Source organism: Dermacentor albipictus, unplaced genomic scaffold, assembly GCF_038994185.2.
Source record: "Dermacentor albipictus isolate Rhodes 1998 colony unplaced genomic scaffold, USDA_Dalb.pri_finalv2 scaffold_17, whole genome shotgun sequence".
In the NCBI taxonomy this organism is placed as follows: domain Eukaryota; kingdom Metazoa; phylum Arthropoda; class Arachnida; order Ixodida; family Ixodidae; genus Dermacentor; species Dermacentor albipictus.
The window spans coordinates 9,725,559-9,742,048 of NW_027225571.1; the positions used below are offsets into that span (position 1 = coordinate 9,725,559).

General features: G+C 48.0%; 1 non-coding gene across 1 annotated transcript; it reads right to left on the reverse strand.

Annotated features, from left to right (window-relative positions):
* Positions 1–838: 838 nt before the first annotated feature.
* Positions 839–912, reverse strand: TRNAN-GUU (transfer RNA asparagine (anticodon GUU)). Its single transcript has one exon. It is a non-coding gene; the product is annotated as a tRNA-Asn (tRNA).
* Positions 913–16,490: the final 15,578 nt, after the last annotated feature.

Genomic DNA, 16,490 nt, shown 5'->3' on the forward strand with positions numbered 1-16,490 from the left:
GAAACTGTCAAAAAAGAGATTGTGTGGCCGAGTAAGACCCTGTTGTATGACATTTTGCTCTATTTTCACATCGGGCTATAACAAATCACGCATTTGCACTACACTATACGCTGATGGCGCTCTAAAAAAATAAATAAATAAATACTTAACTGTAATAATTTTGGTACTAAGCATTTAGAGCAATGCGTCAAAATATACGAACCGATTATGCGATTGTATACAAGCCATAGAAAGGCGTTACAAGTGACGTACCATAAGACAGACGCAGGCATGCTTAGCATGTTTCTACTGATCCAGACGAATATTCTTGCTCTATATTATAGCGTGTAAACTTATACATCACTATCCACATATCTTGCAGCGCGTCTTAGTGGACAATATACAGCTCGTTGTCTGAACATTTTTGTCATCGCTGTGCCGTCAGTATAAACTTTCGCGCACCTGGCGTCAGGCGGTGCCTCCGCGTACTCGCCATGGTGTGACGTGTTTTATGAGAGATATTGTTGAGGCGCGGCCTTCGCATTCCGTGAACGCAGAGCGTCGTAGTTGTATGAACGTGTTAGCAATATGAATATATATATATTGTTGTCGTTGTTGTTTACCGAAATACAGCAAGCGAGGAGAACGCGAACTCGCAAACAGTGACAGTCTGCATTGTTGTACAACTCAGCTTGGGCGACCTTTGAGCCACCGTTCCGAGAAAAAGAAATCGCGACTTCAGCTCACAAGGCGACTGTGTCAAACATCTTTGGTTAGCAGCGCGACCATCTACATCAAGAATACTTGTAAAAAAAAAAGGAAAAGAAAAGATTGACATTGCCACAATACACAGTACGGACGCCCCCGGGAGGGCTCGAACCTCCAACCTTTCGGTTAACAGCCGAACGCGCTAGCCGATTGCGCCACGGAGGCTTTTTTTTCCTTTATTGCCTTTTCACAAACGCAAACAAAAAGATCAATTACACGACATGTACATATTCTAAAAACACCAGCCACAGCTCGGCCAGTGTAAGGTGTTTAGAAGGGCTTCACAGAAGCCAATTGGTCTAGTACAGGAAGCCATTCCGGGGGTTCACATAGTGCTCTGAACAAGTCGCGTGTGTATATAATGCTCTCAACAAAATAGTGTCTTGCTGAGTGAGCCTGTATATGACAAGGTCTGATGTCCATTCTCGTCTTCCATACGCTGTGCATGCAAAGCAGCATTAGCATATCACTCGGCGCTTCCCCTGTTTCTGCACGTGGAAGAAACCGGATTCCAAAAGGGCTTATCGGCAATTCTTTTTTAAGTGTTCTTTGTAGGACGTCCCACAGAAATACGGCGTCATGGCAGTCAATAAAAATATGCTCAATTGATTCTGGCTTATTACAGATTAAGCAGTTTACCGACCAAGGTACAAAAAGACCTTTGCTTTGTAACCATGGCTTTACAGGGAGAGTGTCAGTATGTAATTGAAAAAAGAACGTTTTAGCAGAAGGTCTCACCGGCATTTTTTTAACGCGCTGTAGCACATCGCGCTCAGGACCTAGCCTGTAGGCAGCTCGGTAAACCGGTAATGGTAAAAATACATCGAGAATATCAGAATACAAACGCTTTTTCGTGACATCACGCAAGTATTCATATGAGAACCTTGCCTTGAGCAGGCGTACACGGAGGCAGACGCTCAAGTTTGGACATAAATCTTAGTCAAACAAAGCGCCAGACTGACACTTAGCGAGCGACGTGCGTTTTGTTTTTGCAGCTGCGCCTTCGATCTTTTGTTCCCATTGAAACGTGACATATCCGCTCTCTCCGCCCTCGACATGCATTGGGCGCAGGAGCAGACCTAGAGGAACATCCAGGGGGCAAGCACGTCAAGGGGGATAGGAGTGGGGGAGGGGGGGAAGAACCAAGCCCTCCCGTAAATGGATCCGTAGGATGTATACCATGACGACAGCTAGAGCTACTGCCTGCATACATGACATGGTAAGTAACGATTCGCTTGTTTTTCCAACGACATTTGTCAATGGCTCTAACAGTTTTATTATTCCATGTTCCCACGTCACCTCGCTGCCGTTACCACCAAGACCGCAGGAGGACGAAATGCGAGCGAGCGAAATGAAAAAGCGCCAGGAAAAAACATGCCCGGGAATGACGCGCCGCAGTATCTGCTTCCTATCGCCACCGAAGGAAACGTCGCGCCTGCACGCCACAGCAGACAGTTGGTTAAGGTCACACAATTAGAGATGCACATACAAATAGAACGCCTCATTCAAACGAAACTTTACATTCTTTAAACTTTTTCGGGAAACAGAGTGGTGGACCTGAAGCTTTATAAAAACATTCGCTGAGGAAAAGTTATATTGCAGGAGATATTGTGCTAAATGTCATCGGGAATCGGCGCCGGAGTAAACTAGTAAAGTGTTTTCTTTGAAAGCGCCGCATGCCTGTAGAAGTTGCTCACAAAATGCAATTAGCATGCGTTGCTGACGACCAGGCAAAGAAATTTAACTTAGTGGCGTACTGAACACTCCCGTTCGAAAAGTATTTGCGTAGGAATCTACAGAAATAAAGAAGTCGTTAGTTGCAAGTTACTAATAGGACACATATTTCTATATGACAATCAGAATGGCCAGCATCACCGAAATTACATATTTCTCTTTAAAACAAAAGGAAATTAAAATAGCATGTATTATAGGTAGGGGTGGGTGGCGATTCAAATTACTTCGATAAAATCCGAAACACGCTCTCCAGAAATAAAAGAAATTTCAGTTGGAATTTATTCGAAAGACTACCAAGCCCTCAACTGTGATCATATGTCCGTGCGCTATGTAGATTTGCGGAAAAAGCGCGAGGCGCTGAAGCGTTCGTTGTGATAACAAAGTAATCGCGCTACCTTCTCGTCAACTCAGGTTTCTGAATGTTAAGGGAGCAGATGAAAACGTACCACACGAAGCGATATCCAGCACGTTAGAGGCAGTAGGACTTGACGGCATGATCTACTTCTGGAATATTAGCTGCCTACAAAGGAGATCTTTTTTCACACTTACTGAGGATGGCATAACCTCCCAGTATTACGGTAACCATCGGGCCCCTCAGGTTTGAGTAGTGAGGCCAACGCTCTCCAATTTAACACTCGTAGGATTCGCCGGCAATCTTCCATGCACCGTACCGCCCTCCATCTATGCCGACGACATCTGTAATTTAACGTCGGGTGGGACGCGACTGGCCATTTACCCCATCATCGGGCCTTCGAAAATAAGGACTTCAAATATCATGTGAATTGAAAGTGTGCAGTGCACAGGCACCATTCACCAGGAAACCAATGTCTTTGTACGTGATATCCTTCGACGGACCGCTGATCTCTTACAAAACAAGTCACAGATTTTTGGCGGTGGTCATTGGCATGAATATCTCCTGGACCCCTTAAGTGAATTATGTGAGAAAACGCCTGACAGCAATTTGGCATATGTTACTGTCAGGGTTTGCATATATTACTGTCGGCAGCCAAATACCAAGCGACGGAAACTCTTTACTTCCACAACGATAGCACGTGCATGCCACCTTATCGATCTGGGATTAATTGCCTTCTGGAGAGGACAAAGTCGCTAAATTAGAAAACTGCAGCAAAAACCATTTCACCACGACTGTCGACAGCGACGCGTTAGCATTGAATCAATATAGCAACACAACGTATTTCCACCATCCAAACGAGTTATGTATGAGCCGTGTACTGCAGTGGAACTTCTTTTTCACGCTTCCATAAGATCACTCGGCGCCATCTAGCGCCACAGCCGCTAAGCCTGCGTGTGAACGCTGAACTGCATGGCGTACGGGTGTGCGGAAACGCTGAGAAAAGCGCCATGCAGCAACTGGGCTCCTGTATTGTGCTTCTTTCTGTCTGAACATGCTGGCCATATAATGACATTGACGCGAAGTCCACCCATGGCATCGGAGAAAAGAGGTGGGGCTCGCCGGAGCCTCGAACGCTGAGTATTGTTCCCTCGGTCGCTGCACACTCAGTAGCATATACTCACGTAATTGAAGCATGGCACATAGCCATATGCGTTCATCGTGCAGCTCGCCAAAGCATTTGTGTGAAAGGGTATGTCTGCAAGCGGCACATACCCCGTGCATGTGTGCCGCAGCATGCCAATGCATCAGGTTGCTGTCCCAGATGATCCCTACTGAGGTATGCCGCTCAGCATGGAGAATTTTAAGGACACTTTTTCGTCATTGTGAAGTGGCACATTTTCATGACAGTCACTAATGACCCCAAGTTGGCATCAAAGACTCATTGAAGAGGCCTGGAAGCGCGAAACGTCGACATGAAACATGACCGTGAAGGATGTGTCGAGAACCAGCGCCGCTGCTGTCTGCTTTCCTTTCTAGTCTATCAGCGACCAGGACCCGCACATCTGCTAGCCGCAGAGTTAGCATGCAATTCTACCTGCTTCGTGCGCTGTGATAACGCTGTTGAGCGCCCGCCATATCTTTTTATTGCGAAGTATTATCCGAGTCGAGCCCGCTTTCTCTCTCTAGTTGTCTACGTTCAACAGCAGGGCCTCGATGCGTTCTTTCCCCGCCCGAAGAAGAGCGCATTAGGGTGGCCAAGCAAAAGGTGCGGTATACTCTGGCTTAACACGAACGCGAGCCACGCGTGCCGCGGTTATATTACATTGGCGACAGTTGGACGCCCTGCCATAGCCCTACATTCCTGTGTGGCTGGCGCGGCAATAGAGCATGTCCTATCGCATGCCGAAACAACAGGGTACATCGCGCGCTAGCTTGGCTGACCAGCAGCCTGCTGTTCGCGTTCACTGAAGCGAGTGAGTTGCGTTTGCGCCTTCGACGAACAAACAAGCTCTCGCTCACAGCGCACTTGTCCGCTAGCACTGCGGCAACAACTGAACACTGCGATGCTGCAAGTCACGATTAAATCGCACGGTAAAATTTTAGCGGTCTCTGCGTCTCCTGCAAGACGTGTCCGACTTCACCGGCCGCTGCCTCGCACGCTGGAAGCGCCGGAATCGTCGACCGATCAGACGACTATCGCCATGTGTAGTAATGGAGGATAATAAATGATGTTAAGGCTTGGCACAATCGGGCCATAAGGGTTCGGGGCTAAGTGGCTAAGTGTGCGTAAAGTGACGCCCATACAGGCCGGACTGCGGCCGTCATAAAGCTTCGTCCATTTCGCTCTCGCGGCATGGCATTCATAGATCGCTTGCCGCCACATGTACTACACTATGGCCGCCGCACCACGTTCTCCTTGGTGAGAAGTGCAGTATGCGGTTACTGTTCGTTTCTAGCGCTGCGTCAGAAAGAATGTCGTTCGTCTACTTCGACGCCTCCGATGTAGGCAACACCAAATATCTTGAAGATGATGCCCCATATACCGGAAATGATCGCTCGAGAATATCATCTTTGAATACAATTTACCTTTCAACGTCACATTTGAGTTTCATGCGATCGCGGCTTATAGTACTCACAGTCAAACCGAGAAAGCGTTTGCCAAGCCGATCTTGATGGGTATGCATGTATGACTTAAACAGTGAAGTAATTGAAATGAATCTGACATAGAGAAACATTAGATTGAAACATTAGATAAGAATTTTCCAATTGTACCAATTTGAATACTCTTGTTGCCCTGTGTCGATGTTATTGTCACTAAAGCATTGTGAATAATCGTAATAAACGTAAGCATTTCTGCGGAAACCCGGAAGGTGGAGAGAAGTAATTAATAAAGGGAAAATCAGGCATCCACCCGTTCGTAGCAATTGCTACAACCGAAACCCAAACGGGTTCCTCGAAAGAAAAGCCTCAGAGTTGAAGAAAAATTCGTCCTTGTCCGGGACTCAAACCCGGGACCACCGCCTTTCTGGGGCAGCCGCTCTACCATCTGTACGAACCAGGCGGCTAGCTAAGGAAACCCTGGTTTCCTTAGTAAAAGGGTTTCGTTTGTAGCAATTGCTACGAACACGTGGATGTCTGAGTTTCCCTTCTTTATTCGTAATAAACTCTACGCAATGCTATCGTAATATGAGTATATTTCAAGGGATGGGTTGATTATTCCGCAAGTTAAAAATGTCATTGTTAAACAATACCTCAGTGAACGCCACCCGGTTCCAATCAAGCAGCTCACGACGTCTTAATGCGGCAAACAGTCTCTCCAGTTTTCATGATTGAATATCCCAGCACCGCTACGGCACCCTCCGTGCAAGTGTAAACTGTTTTTTAACGAATGTCAGTGCGGAACACAACGGAGAGACTGAATTGCTTGTAAAGAGAAAAAATAATAATCCTTATGAAATCGGGCGGTATCGCGCACTCAACGCATGAGTCGCAGCGCACCGTGATCGAGCAGGAGCGATCCGGCCGGCGCGGTGTGACGTGGCCTACGCCATCTCACGTGACGCGCAGGCTTTAGACCTCTCCATAGAATTACAGTGTACTAGAAGAGGGGCAGTGTCTTCAGACGGCGGAGCACGCCACGCACTGCTTTGAAGCCGGGAGCGTAGACAGGTCCCGGATGTATGCGGCGGCGCTGCAGTCGCACGCGCTGTACGGACGCGTTCTCCGTGTGTTGTGGCCAGTTGCTCTGAATGACTCTGAAGGTGCTTGCTCTGAAGGAATTCCTCGAGTTTCTGTCTCCTTGGGAGTCCCATGCAAAACGATTGCCATTTGTTTGGCGTGTTGGTAGACGGACTTGGAAAGTATATTTAGCGCCAACGAACAAGGAGAGAAGGGAGACGATACCACCTGGAAACACCCGCCTACATAACTTTCCTTGGGTTAAATAGGTGGGTGTTTCCTGAAAATCAAGTTGTTGAAGTTAGCGTATTGTATTTTCGTCTCCCTTCGATGCTTGTTCGCTGGCGCTAAATATGCTTTCCAATGCAAAAGGACTTTGCGGCTTTTTGAGCCAGTCGACGGCAGATGGGCTCCGTGTGACATTGTGCAGCACTTTGGCTCTGTTAGAATACTTGGAAGGAGAGGGTTTTAAATACCTCTTGACATCTTGACTAAACCAATATAAGTTGTAGAACTTCTTGTGAGGTAGTCGTGCGGATACAACGATCACCCAACGCCGTCTCAATTTTTGATTGTTGAGAATTGCCTGTCTGCATATAACTTAGCGAAGGCAATGCAAACAGGGAAAACAGAGGTCAGTAAATACTTGGTATCGCTACTTCACTCACCTCATAATTCTGACAAGTAAGGGGACGTTACGTAACTTTATGAGTTAGTTGAAGCTGGAAATTTAACGCTGGTAGAGCAGGGCTAAACAGTACTCCTGCAGAGCACCGGGCTTATGCGGAGAAAAAGAGCGATGACCGCCTCATCCATTATATATGTTAGAGTATGTCCAGCAGAATTTCTTTACTCGCAACAAATGTGGGGACCACCGCCCTCTTTTTTCGCAGAACTCTAGTGTCAGTAGCAGAGTCTCAAAATTCAGAAATTTGTGAAATGAGAGGATTTCTTTATCCCTCAAAGTTGATTTTTAAGCACTAGAGAAAATTGAGGGAGTTTATTTACAACGTTCTTCACCAAAGAGGAGCTTGGCAGCGACAGCATACTTGATGTCATGATTCTAGTGAAAGATTTAAATTTAATTGGCTATGCCATAGGCTGCAGATTACATGCTGATGATTTCACATAATCAGTTGTGCGTTTTTGTGCCCTAACAAGGCTGCATATTTATGTTAGAGGTCTTATTCAGTGAAGAAAAGCAGGACAAAAAAAACTGCACTTTAAAGTTCGCGGGTGCAGCATATGTATGCTGACCCTTGTCTTTTTTATCTGAATTCACAACTTTTTCTTGCGCCTTCAAAAAGCTAATTTAGCGCATATAATTAAGAAATGAATTAAGGAATTCGTTGTTGCATATTGTTCCGCTGTTGTTTGGAATGAAATGTACTGGCACTGTTTTTCTGTGGTTTGGCATACTTTTTGCGGTGATCTCTTTGATTAATTTTGCGGTGATCTCTTTTACTTGGCGTCTTTGCTACCTGTTTTATTCATTTCATAGAAATGTAGGATATCGGTGTGTTTCATAATCGCACATGAGCCTGACTTCGGGCGCACCTCATGATGTAAATAAAGAAACATTACGAATAAATTGGGCAAATGTAGTTGCGGGGGGTTCGCGAAACAGAATGAAAGAACGAGGGACAAATGTTTATCGCGAAAGAAGTTAAATGCCAAGCAGCTAAGCTTTTTGTCTTTGGGCTATGTACGTACATGTTCTTTTGCCTTCTACAAGAGTGGCTGAGGAACTATAGGCGCTTGACGTAGGGTCACGGATGCCGCGGCCGCTTTTTATGAATGCGAACCGCACAAGATAATGTGTGCACCTGGATTCCGAGTTGGTTTTAATCAATTCGATGTGCTTTACTGCGGAGTTATTTCCAGCCGAGTTTTACATCCGAATAATTTCTGGTGACGTGGCAGCGTGGCTCAAAACAAACTTAAGGGCTTTACCCCACTGCTGCGGTCTCTGCAAAACATTTGCTGTCAGGTTAGTAAATCCGTCTAATGGGCGTTCAGATGCCCTAGGAATGCGCATATAATTCATCTTTTACATCAAGTAAGTTTCGGGCATGCATCTTAACATCCGCCGAGCATTTGCACGTCTATTCGGCTGCGGCAGAAAATTATCAGAAAAATATTAACGCGCAGCGCAAGCGCTGCACCATCGCATGGATGGATGGATGGATGTTATGAGCATCCCCTTTGGAACAGGGCGGTGGGTTGCGCTACCAAGCTCTTGCTGCTGTGCTACCTAATATCATACCTAGGTTAACCAATGAAAAAAGAAAAGAAAAAAAACACTACGAACTACCACGTCCAAATTTTCTGATCCCCTATTGCGAACTGTGTTTTTGTACGTCTCCGTCCTTTGTCGTTTCCCTACTTTTCTGCCACCAATCCTCCAATCGCTTCTTACTAATGTCTGTTGCGGACCTGTTTGCTTTGCCACTGCTTCCGCTGATCCCAAGGGCTTCAAGGAGGCCAGTACTGCCTAAATCGACCGCTGGGTAGACGTGTTCACATTCTAATAAAATATGCTCCGTCGTTTCCCTAGCTTTACCGCAGCAAGCACATGCTTCTTCCTTCTTATATCTCGCTTTATAGGCGCGTGTTCTAAGCCATCCCGATCTTGCTTCGAAAAGTAATAAGCTTCCCTTTGAGTTATCATACATGGTTTCTTTCCTGATTTCATTTTTTCCTCTTAAGTAGAAACTCATGGCAGGTTTCTTTTCCATCGCCACCACCCATCAGATTATTAGACCTCTCTGACTTTCCACTTGACCTTCTTCGTTGCTGTGTTGCCCACCCCACAGGCCGCATACTTGCAGGTAAGCTTCCTAGTTCTTTTCCTCCACTGTGAATCAATGTTTTGCCCGTGCAGATAGCTGAACACTCTCCCAGCCCATTTACTTTCTTCCATATTCCTCAGCCGTTCTTCATACTCAATTTGACTGCGAAATTTCCTCACTTCAAAACTAGTCCAGCCCATATCCCCCTGCACAGCTCCATTTGTAGTCTTCCCGTGAGCGCCCAATGCGAGGCGACCCACTGACCTTTGGTTCCCGTCGAGCCCTGATTGTACCCTTGATTTAAAGCAAACAACCGCATTTCCAAAGGTAAGTTTCGGTTCTGTGCATACAGCGCCATCTTGTGCTATCTACACGAAGCGCCTCAGCGGCGAGCTCTTCCTGAACACACTGCCCCTGTTCTAGTACACCGTAATAGAATAAAGAAGACCTCTCTGGGACAACGCTGGTAGCCATACTTCAGTTTCACAACTCCGCTCGGCAGATGGCCGAAGTGGTGGTCACGCTAACTAGCGGCGCTGCGATCGCGTCTTTCGTCACTTTTTGTTTCGCTCCTGATAGAAGTTGCTTCATTTCTTATAGATTTCTGGTTTCCATTTCGAAAAGTAGTTGTTTCACAATTGTTAATTTTGAGCCTCTTTGTAAAAATTTGTCAAAAATGAGCTAGGTATTGTAAATGCGTTTCTGCTAATGAACTTGAAACTTGACTTCTGCTTTCACTTTTGGTTTCCTCTTGGTTGCGCTGCATCGTCTGCCGTTATCCTCCTCCGTTTTGTAGGTGTTGTGTGATGTGTCGTGACTTGCTCTCTTGAAAAGCTTCTCGAAGAAGCGTTTCCGCGTCTCATGACAGCAAGAAGTTCCCTATGCCGCGCTGTTTTGCCCCCGGCTGCACCAGCGGCCTGAGACACGATGCCGCTGGTCACCACTCTTTCGCACAGTCGCAAGGCGCTGGAGAGCTTAAAAGTTGGGAACGCGTGCTACACCGAAAAGACAAACGCCTCACAAACAAATCAAAAGTGTGTGAACGCCACTTTGAGGACGACAACATTTTGAAATACTACAAGCATGTTGTGGGTAACAAAGAAATGTTGATTCCTCGTTGGAAATTTATGCTTGTTCTCGGCGCACTCCCTCGGCTCTTTCCTGGGCTGCCAGAGCACATCTCAAAGACAAAAAATGTGAAGCGAAAACTACGTCCACGAAAAGAACCAGCGCAAGTGCCGGCAAGTATAGCGGGCGAAGCTTGTAGTGGCAGCGCTTCAACTTCGAACTTGCTGTTGGGCTCGGAAGAAGGAACTTCAGAAATATGCGCTACACATTTTGTGCTCAACGAACTCACAAACGTGACGCTGCCTTCTGCGCTCTGGAAATTCGAAATTGTTGAGGATGACGCAACACAGAAGCGGTGTGCAGTATTTTATATGAGGCAACTGGTAGCCGGGTAATAAAAACTGTTGTGCTTGAATAGGCTGGTACTATGCGGCTACAACCAAATTCACACGAGGCTATTTCGAGCTGCGACTAGCATTGCAAGTGTGAAAAGAATCCTGAGAGAAGCAGACAGCTTGAACATATGTGAGGGCGTGAAAGCAGGCCAGCGTGACACGGCGACATCATATAATATGCACCACAAGCAGTGCAATGTACTTACAAAGCAACTAGTCTGTGCGCGTTGTCTACGTTTACAGAGAAAACTTCGTCTGAGCATTAAGGCTCCGAGCGCAACGCTCATGTGATATCAGAAACTACGCATTGTGTAGAAACGGCTGCTTAGGGCGGCTGCTGTGCATCAAAAGCAGAAAGAAGGAAATTTCGGCTCTGAAGAAAAAGCTTTCTGAAATGCCCGATAACTGAATCGAGGAAGAGCTGGCGGGACTTCCGCCTTTACAGCAACTTTCATTTGTGACATCGTTTAAACAGCTGCAAGCAAAGTCTCCGTGTGGCGCGCGGTACAATGCGGACTGGCTTCTGAATTGTTTAATGCTGAGGATAGCGAGCCCTCAAGCATATAAGCTTCTTTCTGACATGAACATGCTGCCCTTGCTTTCCCTGAGCCGTCTCACACAAATTCTCAAAGGAATGCCATGCAAGTATGGTTTCAATCCTCTCTGTATGGAAGCTATTGGAAAACAGCTGGGCAAAAGAGCAGATGGGAAGAAATTCGGCACACTGATTTTGGATGCAATGAAGTTACGCCAGGCGTATAATTTCAACAAGTCAACCTTCAAACTTGATGGTTTTGTCGACTGCGGGGGTATTTCAAATGAAGGGACTGACCAATTTGCAGATCATGCGATCGTGGTGAAGTTCGTACCACTTCTGGAGAGCTGGGTGCCATTGATTGCCACCTTTGCCACGAAAGGTGCTGCGCCTGGCGAGATTTTAGCACAGCTGGTGTTGCAAGCAGTAATGCAATTGCATAAACATGGTGCTATGGTGATCGCCGTAATCATTGACGGGGCTGGGAACAATCGCTCGATGTGGCAGCAGATGGGAATCAGCGGCAGCGTAACCTTACATTCTCACAAGATTCCACATCGATGCCTGCCTGAGCGCGCGTACCTTTATTTCCTATGTGATGTGCCACACGCCCTGGAGCGTGTACGCAACCATTTGCTCAAGCACAAATATGGACAGGTGAGCTAGCGTAGTTTATTTCATATATAACCTGTGCTGATTGCCGTCGATAACTTATTTTCAGGCTGGAGATTACTGCATAAACTTTGCCCACTATCAACTCCTCTATGAGTGCGAAAGAAAGCATCATCTCAAGGTGGTCCCCAAGCTCTCAGCAGCCGACGTCAACCCCACAAACTTGCAGAGAATGAATGTGCGACTCGCTGCACAGGTCAGTGATTAAAAAAAGTAATATGCCAAAATATAGAAGGTGGCTCTTTGTTGCGTTGTAAGTTTTTTCAACTGCAACTGTTACACTTTCTTTGCCTTCCACAGCTGTTCAACCGTAGTACTGCTATTGGATTGCAGTTATACAGGGCGGAAAGCGTTGAAGGCCTTCAAGACTCGGAGGGAACAGAAGCCTTTACAATGACAGTGAATGACGTCTTTGATGCACTCAACACAAAACATCCTGCAGAAGGAATATGAAAGGGCTCACCAAAAATTGAGGTATGCTTTAAGCCATATCAGGATTGGGGGCTCAGTCCCATCGCTCGTGATCCGTTGTCAGGATTGGAGTCGGACATGAATTAGAAGATAGTTGGCCCATGCCATCGTCCAACTTATCCACGCTGAGGACGTTGATGAAGGGAAGGACTGCTTCTCATCGAGAACGAGGAATATGGGTTTATTTACAGTATTTATACCAGTCTAACATGACTGCTTGTGAAAGTACATCAGCCTAACATGACTGCTTGAGAGAGAGTGACCTGAGCAGCCGCACAACAGCGGTTTTTAAATACTCGGTCCTCTCCCGATACAAGGTGATGCGAACGTTCGTTTCGTCATCGCCAACTAGCCACCTCCCCGCAGGATGGTCTACACACACAAATGCACACAGATTCAAATGTCCGGAGCCGACGTCAGAGGGGCCCCGTAGAACACGGAGCCGTTCCGGGTAGCAGGTTGGGGAGTTTGGGAACAATAGTTGGCCCGCCGAACTCATTCCGTCACAACGGCGATGAGGCTTGAGGTTGGTGTCGGTTTCAGCACAAAGCTTGATTCATCGAACGCATCCTAGCTGAAGCGACGGAGAGTGGGGGATGCCTATATTGTTCCCCGACACAAAGTCGATTTAGTCATGCTGTGGCTAGAAGTTGGTGGTGACGCTCCCGGAATGTTGCCGCCATATTTGTAACGGGGTGGCAAACTTGCACTGGAGCTGGCCGTTCTTAACAGCGATGTTTCCCCTGTTGGAGCTTCAGCGCTGACACCCGTTATTGCAGTCGCACCGCTGGCACAAGTTGTTGCGAATGGGTCGCAAGCCCCAAGGGTAGCGTTGGCCTGGCGGCCTGGGGCACAACTGGAAGCATCCGAAAGTCCTGGCAAAGCATGAGTCTACTGCTAACAGAACAAATTGTTTATTCTAGCATCGCAAAAGAGTGGCCGGTCAGGTCGACCGAAGTGGAGAGACGGGAGAGCACGCTTCTCGACGGAAGAATTCGGAGCCTCTCTCTTGGCGTCCGGGTGCAGCTGCTTTTATACTCTCGGAGTCGAGGCCAAGAAGGAAGGTCACGGGATGAGGTCACGTGACGGCGGGGCACGGACAAGCTGAGAGACATGTTGAGACGAGTGTAGTGACTCATCCACCGGGCCGGCGCCGGTCAGACCTCCTCGCTTCACACTTGGGGAGCTCCTCTCCTCGGCTGCCGCGCTTGGACAAGCGTGGGCACCAACATGCACACACACACACACGCACACACGAATACACATGGCATCGAAACATGCCTGGACGCGCTTGGCGGGGAGGCGTCGCGGCAGCGCTGAACGGGCCAAAATGTCCACCGCTTTGAATGAAGCCCCGGCGTCCGTTGCATCCGCGCCGGCTATACCGCGCGTCGTTGACGAAACGTAACAGACCGCCCCGCCGGGGGAAGGAGATCCCGATAGTCAGGGGACTGCATCCGCTGTCCGGAGGGATGTCGCTAGACGATGCTCAACCGAAGTCGGTCGTCCCTCGGCATTTCTTGAGCGCAGCGCACAGAGAAGGCCTCGTTCTCACGTTCAGGTTCACACAGGACACTGTAAAGTGATTTCGGGAGAGTTGCCATTTTTCTCTCGTTCCCAGCAAGCGTTAGAACCGCTCAGTCAGCAAGCACGGCACAACCCTCACTAAGCCATGCCAGGCTCTTGCCTTTTTTTTTTCTACTGCCTAGTTCCTTACAGTAGTCTAGCAGCACTCAGAACACACCCACAAGTTGGAAAATTGCACTAGAAACCACATCATGACTTTGAAACACTACACAAAAGCAATATGTTAAAAATCCTGCCTCAGGAAGAAAAACATCAGTAACAAACAACTTTGAGGCTTATTCCTATGTTAGGGGCTTCGACTTAAGCCATCGGCGTTACCGCTGAGACTCCCCTTTTGTAACGCACCTCAAAGGAATATTGTTGCAAAGCGAGGCTCCAGCGCAGGAGGCGGCCATTTGTGGAAGAGATGGTCTGCAACCATTGGAGAGGCCAGTGATCCGTCTCGAAGCATGCGAAGCGGAGATCGCAGCGAGCGACCGTACACTAGCTCAGCTGGCCAAAACCCTGTAGCCGCATGCGGCGCGGTCCTCAATGCAAACATCACCACAGGCAGACACAGCTCCCAGTCAGTTTGTTGTTCAAACCACAATGCTCTCAACACGCGCTTCATGACGGAGTGGAGCTTCTCAACGGAATTCGACTGGGGGTGGTACACTGAGCTGTGTAACAGTTTTCCCCCGCACCTTTCGAGAAAGGCTGTCGTCAAAGCGCTAGTAAACACTGTGCCCTGATCTGATTGGATTTCCGCAGGAAAACCAACTCGCGCAAATATGAACAGTAGTGCATTGACTATCTCAACTGAGCTGAGTTCTTTATGCGGCACTGCTTCAGGGAACTTTGTCGCTGGGCAGATCACAGTCAAAGTGTGTCTGTACCCCGTGGTTGTTATCGGCAGAGGTCCCACTGTATCAATAACGAGCCGTCTAAAAGGCTCCGTAATGATAGGTACCAACTTCAACGGCGCCCTCGATTTGTCCCCTGGTTTGCCCACCCGCTGACAGGTGTCACATGTCCTCACAAAGTGGTCTGCGTCCCGAAAACACCCTGGCCAATAGTACTCTTGCAAGAGACGGTCCTTAGTTTTCTTAACTCCTAGGTGTCCGGACCACGAACCCCTATGCGACAAGCGCAACAGATCCTGACGATAGCATTGAGGCACGATCAGCTGATCGAACTCCACTCCCCTGCGGTCTAGATACTTCCGGTACAAGACCCCACCTCCTTCCACAAAGCGAGCATTTTTCTTGGTGATACCATTCTTGACAATGCAACGTATGTTTTCTAGGCTGCCATCCTTCTTTTGCTCGGCTATCAAAGCCGACCGGCTGACTTTTAGCAAACTATTAAATCCGTCTGACGTAGGCGCGATGAGCAAATCTGCAGATATCTCTTCTAACTTTCCCGCATCAGGAATTTCCTCTCCAGTATCTGGTGCCTTTAACGCTACAGTCTCAATTTTATTCAGTTCGGGCGTGCTCTGAATATCAGCTTACTGTGCCTCTGACCCTTTCTCATCGTTCGACAACGTCGGCCCCGCAACTACCACCTTTCCAGTGAGCTCCCGAACCTTCGATCTGGTTAAGGCCTGAACGCTAGCCTCACCAAACAAAAGCCCCTTCTCGCGCAGGAGGTGATCGGACCTGTTCGAAAATAGGTACAGGTACTGGGGGGGCAGCATAGACGACACTGCGGCCTCCGTCTCAATTGGCTCTGAAAGGTCCTGCAATAAGCACTTTTGCTACGGGCAGACACACGCTATGAGCTTCCACGGCTTGCTTGATCCATGCGCACTCGCCCGTGAACATATCGGGTTCTACGTAAGAGGGATGAACTACATCCATTGTAGCTGCGGAATCGCGAAGCACTCGGCACTCTTTCCCGTTCACGAGTAGGTCTCGCATGTAAGGCTCGAGAAGCTTCATGTTCTCGTCAGTGCTGCATAATGACAAAAACACGACTTTTGCTTTTGTATCTGGACACTGCGCCGAAAAGTGACCCGGCTTTTGGCACGTATAACACACGCGCACTTGCCTCGTCTCGAACCGCTTTCTGCGTGCGGCTTCGGTTGCCGCCGTCTCCTTACGTTGGGTCGGACTGCTTTCACTCGCATCCGCACTACGTGTGTCCCCCTTTGCTCTCATGGGCGTGAACTTCGGCCTCTCAAACTTGGAGCCAAATTCACCCTTTTGACCGTCCTTAGCTCTGCGAGCCCGACGCGTAACAAACTCCTCGGCTAGCTCAGCGGCTCTAGCCACCGTACTAACCTCTGGCCTATCCAAGACCCAGTACCGCACGTTCTCAGGTAACCGACTATAATACTGTTCCAGCCCGAAACACTGCAGGACTTTCTCGTGGTCACCAAACGATTTCTCTTCTTTGAGCCACTCATGCATGTTTGACATAAGCATGTAGGCAAACTCTGTATATGACTCACTTTTACCTCTCTCATTTTCCCG